The 8,172-nt window shown below is 43.0% G+C and overlaps 1 pseudogene; it reads right to left on the bottom strand.

Moving 5' to 3' along the window:
- Window positions 1-1,607: 1,607 nt before the first annotated feature.
- Window positions 1,608-2,598, bottom strand: LOC123408363 (annotated as a pseudogene).
- Window positions 2,599-8,172: the final 5,574 nt, after the last annotated feature.

Raw genomic sequence — 8,172 nt, 5'->3', positions numbered from 1 at the left:
CGCGTAAAAAAAAAGAAAACACGTTTTTTCGTGAAAAAAAATATATTTTTTTCGTCCAAAAGTTACGAAAGACCGGTGAAAAACCGTAACACCAAAAAAAAAAAAAAAACCCTCAAAAAGGCGAAAACGCGTGCAAAAAAATAAAAAAACAAAATCCGAAGAAAACGCTGAGAACGCGACACGTGGGAGCGACAGTAAACGCACCAAGTGGCGGCTCGTGGGAGCGATCGCTGAAAGGCTAGCGATAGTTGCTCCCCTTGAGATCGGATGGCCAAAAACGTTTAGCAAACGAAATCTAACGAACACAAATCCCTAATTCATGAGAGAAGAGGGATTGGGCTCCGTTTTACTATTATTAAAATACGTCAAACATGTCTGGCTCTGATTGGTTACATTCCTTTCAATTTTATATACAAAGCCGAAAACACATATTACACGTACAAGGCTAGTATTCAATGCCTTGCTTTATAAATCAGTTTTTTTCGTTTACTAGGATCATTAATACGTCACATATATGCAAAAAAAGAATAAAAAACTAAGTGATGTGTTATTATACTGCATGGATGGAAGTATTAAACATGTTATTAGTATGAGAAGATATCATCAATTTTTATCTCAATTTTCGTTGGTGGTCTTGTATAGATCCACACTATATTTTTCATAGTGGTTTTTTATAAGTAAATGGAAGGGCTATAGTGCATACATTGTATTCACACGTGTATAAAAAACCCATAACAACACATGGACGTTCTACTAGTATATTAAAGTGGGAAGCACCCTCACAGGAAGCTCCTAGTCAGCGCTGCACACGTGCGTTAATGATGCGACGCCTACCGCATCGCTGGCCTGGACCGGGCCACTAGAACGCTCGCGAGCTGACCAGTTTTTTTTCTGTTGATACAATAAGAAAAAACCGCCCAGATTTTCTATTTGTTACGAAAATAAAATATGAAATCAAAAAAGGTTTACAGATTTTAAAAAAGGTTCATCTATTTGAAAAAAAGTTCATATCTTTACAAAAAGGTTCATCAATTTGACAAAAAGTTCATTGAAATTGAAAAACAATTCATCCAATTAGTTAAATGTTCTTAAATACAAAAAAAGTTCATGCATTAAAAAAATCATTGAACATAAAAAAGTTCATAAATCTTAAAACAATTCGTAAATTTTGAAAACAATTCATCCATTTTCAAAAATATGTTCATCAATTTTCAAAAAAGTTCATAGAATTTAAAGATCCATCGATTTTCAGACAAAAAAATCATGAAGTTTAAAAAATATTCGTTGGAATTTTATAAAAATTCGTCAATATTCAAAACATTTCATGGAGTTTTGAAAAAAAAGTTCATCATCCGGCGTCTAGATGAGCAGACATATTTAACAATGCTGCAGGCACCAGTTAACAAAATGCACATTAACTGGCGCGTGTAGCGTCAAATAGGAAATGTCACCCCCACACCCCCAACCATTTAAAAAGAAAAGGATTATTGCCATGAGTGGCATAGAACGTTCTATGTTTACATTAGTTATTTCCCCGTGCAGCCAACAAATGAAACAAGGAAGATTTTTCAGTGTACTAGCCAATTTAATAATTGTAGAAATGTATCGGCACAATCTATGCTCTAGTTATTACATATATCTCGGTAGTCCAAAAATATCATGAACGACGCATAAGAAATAAAAAATAAAGAAGAAATTCCACGTCAACAAAATAAAAAGAAATGGAACAAAGGAATTGAGACCAATCGACAATAGCAACAAATAAAAAGGGCCCTCCTCCTCATTGCGAGACCTACTCAACAAAGGCAGGGCGGGTAAAAATAACAAAAAGAATTTGTCAAGAAAACAAGTAAGTATTTTAGTAAACGATCTTCTGTTATAACAGAATGGTAAACTCAAGTTCTTGCATATCCTTGCATTAGCTTCTGCCAGCCGTGGCCATCTCATGCATGAGTGCGTGCATGGAAGTGTACGTACGTCTCACATCATGTTGGCCAGTTGCATGCAGTTGTTGGCCAACTGGCTGAGCTCCGCGTCGTACTTGAGCATGGGGTTTGGTATCCCGGACTGCTGGAACGGCCGGTCGCACGACTGGAAGTCCTGCACGGCGAGTTGCAGCATGATCTTGGCCGTGCCCTTGTCTTTGAAGCTGATGGCTCGCTGCGCCGCGCCGATGGTGTCTTGGGTGTTCATGTACATGGTGTCGCAGAAGCTCAGCGCCTGAGTCTGCGCCGGTGTCCCCTTGCGGGACGCGCTGGAGACGTACTTTCGGGCCTGCGCCGTTCGCTTGGCAAACGCGTCAACCTGCATGTTAAGCACAGCCAGATTGTCGATTGTCGGGTACTTGGCCAAGTGTTTCCCAGCCGTGCCCTTGCACAGTTCGGGGAACGGTGTATGCGCTCATACGCCGGCAACCAGTGGGTTGATGGGGCCGCCGATGCCCCTACCTCAGGCCATCGCCAGCGGGAGGAAGCTGGCGGATAACATCGCCGACACGACGAGGACACCAAGCCGTGCGTTCGCTGGCGCCATGGTTTATTTTGTTGGGTTTCTCGTTGGTGATCGCAGGCTAAATATACATGGAAAGGCGCGCACCAAGGCAAGGCAAGAAGAGGGTAGTGAGATGTGCTAGGGTGGTGACGCTCTTATAGGGGCTTCCTCGGCCTCGGAAATTATGGTCGTCCTTTTGTCTTGGAGCTGACGACGACCATTGATTTTGTGTTGTTTCGTTGGTCGTCCATGTTTGTGGGGTGCGTTGACACACTATACGCCGAGCTCCATGGAACCCATTTTGGAAGCGGTTGTTCTAATCCCGAGCTCACGACAGTAGAATAAAAACGAAATCATCAAATTATGGATTTTCTTTGTCTAGAACATTAACACAATATTTTTTAGTTTGCAAAATTTCATCACCATATTACATTCGTGGAAAACATGACAAAAATAAAACAAAATCCATGCTCCCAAAAGTTATTTTCAAACGCATTTGAGAGCATTGATTTTATTGTTTTTCCCATATTTTCCACGGGTGTCATTTCATGATGAAACTTTACACACTATAAAAATATTTTACTAGTAGAAAATAAGGTTTTCGTCTGGAGCATTAGTCCCGGTCTGGTTTTGGATCGGGACTAATGTGACCACTAGTCCCGGTTCCATAGGCCAGGCTTTAGATCCGATTCATTTGTGACCTTTAGTCTCGGTTGGTGTTACCAACCGGGACTAACGGGGTCGTGGCAGGGTTGCATCAGGCCTGGCCCCTGCAATCCCCTTTAGTCCCGGTTGGTGCTACTAACGGGGAGTAGATGTCCATCTCTATTCCCGGTTTGTATCACCAACCGGGACTACAAATATCACTATACATAGTGCTTCGTCCAACCCGAGCCCAAGAGCTCTCCTTTCTATGTTTTCTCCTATCTCTCCTCTTCTCTCTTCCCCTTGCTCGAGCCCATTCTCCATTTTTGCCAAGGTTTGTCAAGATTTTGGGCATCCCATCTATCCAAGTGTTCACAAAGGTTAGCAACTTTATCCTTTCACCTCTCATTGCTAGATTAGCTCGTGAAATGCTCTATAAGTATAGTAATTTGTGGGTTTTAGTTTGGGAGTAATTGTGTGGGAGTTCATTTCATTTATATGCAATGTGAGCTCAAATTAACTTCTTAGTTTGCATATATGTAGGTGTGGTTGTTGGAAATATGCCCTAGAGGCAATAATAAAGTGGTTATTATTATATTTCTTAGTTTATGATAATTGTCTATTATTCATGCTATAATTGTATTAACCGGAAACCATAATACATGTGTGAATATATAGATCACAATGTGTCCCTAGTGAGCCTCTAGTTGGCTAGCTCGTTGATCAATAGATGATCATGCTTTTCCTGATCACGGACATTGGATTTCATTGATAACCGGATCACATCATTGGGGAATGATGTGATGGACAAGACCCAATCCTAAGCATAGCACTAGGTCGTGTTGTTCGTCTGCTAAAGCTTTTCTAATGTCAAGTATCATTTCCTTAGACCATGAGATTGTGCAACTTCCGGATAACGTAGGAGTGCTTTGGGTGTATCAAACATCACAACATAACTGGGTGATTATAAAGGTGCACTACAGGTATCTTCGAAAGTGTCTGTTAGGTTGTACGAATCGAGACTGGGATTTGCCACTCCGTGTGACGGAGAGGTATCTTTGGGCCCACTCGGTAACCCATTATCATACTGAGCTCAATGTGACTAAGGAGTTAGCCACGGGATGATGTGTTACGGAACGAGTAAAGAGACTTGCCGGTAACGAGATTGAACAAGATATTGGGATACTGACGATCGAATCTCGGGCAAGTATTATACCGGTAGGCAAAGGGAATTGCATACGAGATTGATTGAATCCCTGACATTGTGGTTCATAAGATGAGATCATCATGGAACATGTGGGAACCAACATGGATATCCAGACCCTGTCGGAGTACCATGAAGATCCACCGTAGTGCTTGGCAAAGCCATGTCGGAGTACCACACAGCTCTACCGTCACCACGCCGTCGTGTTGCCGTAGCTCTCCCTCAACCTCTCCTCCCTCCTTGTTGGATCAAGGCGTTGGAGACATCACCGGGCTGCACGTGTGTTGAACGCGGAGGCACCGTTGTTCGGTGCATAGATCGGAATCCACCGTGATCTGAATCGCTGCGAGTACGACTCCATCAACCGCGTTCTAGGAACGCTTTCGCTTAGCGATCTTCAAAGGTATGAAGATGCTCTACCCCTTTGCTCGTTGCTGGTTTCTCCATAGATAGATCCTTGTGTGACGTAGGAATTTTTTTGAAATTACTACGTTCCCCAAGAGTGGCATCCGAGCCAGGTTCTATCCGTAGATTCTATGCACGAGTAGAACACAAAAGTTGTGGGCGCGCATTTGTCTATTGCTTGTCGTTACTAGTCTTATCTCGATTCGGCGGCATCGTGGGATGAAGCGGCCCGAACCGACTTTACACGTACTCTTACGTGAGACTAGTTCACCGATGGACATGCACTTGTTGCATAAGGTGGCTAGAGGGTGTTTGTCTCTCCCACTTTAGTCGGATCGGATTCGATGAAGAGGGTCCTTATGAAGGGTAAATAGCATTGGCATATCAATGTTGTGGCTGTCACGTAGGTACTAAACATTCTTGCTAGAAACCCTAATCAGCCACGTAAAACTTGGAACAACAATTAGAGGACGTCTAACTTGTTTTTGCAGGGTATGCTATGTTATGTGATATGGCCAAAAGGATGTGATGTTACATATGTGATGTATGAGATTGATCATGTTCTTGTAATAGGATTCACGACTTGCATGTCGATGAGTATGACAACCGGCAGGAGCCATAGGAGTTGTCTTAATTTATTGTATGAGATGCAACGCCATGTGATTACTTTACTTTATTGCTAAACGTTAGCTATAGTAGTAGAAGTAATAGTTGGCGTGACGACTTCACAGAGACACAATGATGGAGATCATTGTTGGAAATATGCCCTAATAATAAATTAGTTATTATTATATTTGTTTGTTCCTGATAATCCTTTATTATCCATGCTATAATTGTATTGATTGGAAACACAAATACATGTGTGGATACATAGACAAAACACATTCCCTAGTAAGTCTCTAGTTGACTGGCTCGTTGATCAAAGATGGTTAAGGTTTCCTAACCATAGACAAGTGTTGTCACTTGATAACGGGATCACATCATTATGAGAATGATGTGATGGACAAGACCCAAACTATAAACATAGCGTACGATCATGTCAATTTATTGCTACTGTTTTCTGCATGTCAAGGTATCTGTTCCTATGACCATGAGATCATGCAACTCCCGGACACCGGAGGAATACCTTGTGGGTTATCAAACATCGCAACGTAACTGGGTGACTATAAAGGTGCTCTACAGGTATCTCCAAAGGTGTCTCTTGGGTTGGCATGGATCAAGTCTGGGATTTGTCACTCCGTGTAACGGAGAAGTATCTCGGGACCCACTCGGTAATACAACATCACAACAAGCCTTGCAAGCAATGTGACTAAGGAGTTAGTTACGGGATCTTGTATTACGGAACAAGTAAAGAGACTTGCCGGTAACGAGATTGAACTAGGTATGGAGATATCGACGATCGAATCTCGGGCAAGTAACATACCGAAGGACAAAGGGAATAGTATAGGGGATTATATGAATCCTTGACATAGAGGTTTAACCAATAGAGATCTTCGTAGAATATGTGGGACCCATTATGGACATCCAGGTCCCGCTGTTGGTTATTGACCGAAGAGTGTCTCAGGTCATGTTTGCATAGTTCTCGAACCCGCAGGGTCTGCACACTTAAGATCCGGTGACGTTTCAGTATAGTTGAGTTATATGTGTTGGTGATCGAAGGTTGTTAGGAGTCCTAGATGAGATTCTGGACGTCACGAGGGTTTCCAAAATGGTTTGGAAACGAAGATTGATATATAGGAAGTCCTATTTTGGTCACCGGAAAAGTTTCGGGCTCATCGGACTCCAAATAGGATTGGAGTAGGACTCCTCCTCCTCTCCCCTGCGCTAGGGAAAGGAAGGCTGCCCTAGGGCGCAACCCTCTCCCTCCTCTCCTCCCATATATACTAAGGGTTATGAGGGTTTTTGGACAACAGAAAATAGCCACGTGATGCCCTCTCTCTCTAGATCTATTTCTCCTCTAGTTTCAGCGGTGCTTAGGCGAAGCCTTGCTGGAATAGCACCACCATCACCACCACCACCACGCCGCTGTGCTAGAGAACTCATCTACCTCTCTGCCCCCTCTCTCTGTATCAAGAAGGTGGAGATTGTCATCGAGCTATAAGTGTGCTGAACGTGGAGGTGCCGTCCGTTCGACACGAGATCGGGAAGGATCGTGATGAAGATCGCGGGATGGATCGTAATGAAGTTCACGGGACGGATCGTGATGAGATCGGGGACTGATCATGATGAGATTGTGGGACGACGGCGATTTGAATCGCGGAAACGTTCCACTACATCAACCGCGTTATATACGCTTCCGCTTAGGGATCTACAAGGGTATGTAGATTCACTCTCCCCTCTCGTAGATGACCATCACCATGGATAGGTATTGCGTGTGCGTAGGAATTTTTTTGTTTCCCATGCTACGTTCCCCAACAGTGGTATCAGAGCTAGGTTCATGCGTAGATGATATCTCGAATAAAACACAAAAGAGCTTGTGGGCGTTGATGTTCTTTTTGCTGCCCTCCTTAGTCTTTTCTCGATTCGGTGGTATTGTTGGATTGAAGTGGCCCGGACCAACCTTACTCGTACGCTTACGAGAGACCGGTTTCATCAACTAACATGCAACTTGTTGCATAAAGATGACTCGCGGTTGTCTGTTTCTTCAACTTTAGTTGAATCGGATTTGACCGAGGCGGTCGTTGGAGAAGGTTAAATAGCAAATTGCATATCACCGTTGTGGCTTTGCGTAAGTAAGATACGATCATACTAGATACCCATAGCAGCCACGTAAAACATGTAGCAATAAATTAGAGGACGTCTAACTTGTTTTTGGAGGGTATGCATGTGATGTGATATGGCCAAAGACATGATGTGATATATTGGATGTATGAGATGATCTTGTTGTAATAGTTAAATATCGACTTGCACGTTGATGCTATAACAACCGACATGAGCCATAGGGTTGTGTTTAAACTAACGTTTGTGCTTGCAGATGCGTTTAATATATTGCTAGGTTGTAGCTTTAGTAGTAATAGCACAGATAGCACGACAACCTCGATGGCGACACGAAGATGGAGATCATGGTGTAGCGCCGGTGACGATGAAGACCATGCCGGTGCTTTGGTGATGGAGATCAAGAAGCACAAGATCATGGCCATATCATGTCACTTATGAATTGCATGTGATGCTAATCCTTTTTATGCACCTTATTTTTCTTAGAACGAAGATAGCATTATAAGGTGATCCCTCACTAAAATTTCAAGCTAAAATTGTGTTCTCCCCGACTGTGCACCGTTGCGACAGTTCGTCGTTTCGAGACACCACGTGATGATCGGGTGTGATAGACTCAACGTTCACATACAACGGGTGGAAAACAGTTGCACACGCGGAACACTCGGGTTAAATTTGACAAGCCTAGCATGTACAGACATGGCCTCGGAAGACAA

The sequence above is a fragment of the Hordeum vulgare genome, chromosome 1H, assembly GCF_904849725.1.
Source record: "Hordeum vulgare subsp. vulgare chromosome 1H, MorexV3_pseudomolecules_assembly, whole genome shotgun sequence".
In the NCBI taxonomy this organism is placed as follows: domain Eukaryota; kingdom Viridiplantae; phylum Streptophyta; class Magnoliopsida; order Poales; family Poaceae; genus Hordeum; species Hordeum vulgare.
This window is presented reverse-complemented; position numbering and strand designations above follow the sequence as displayed.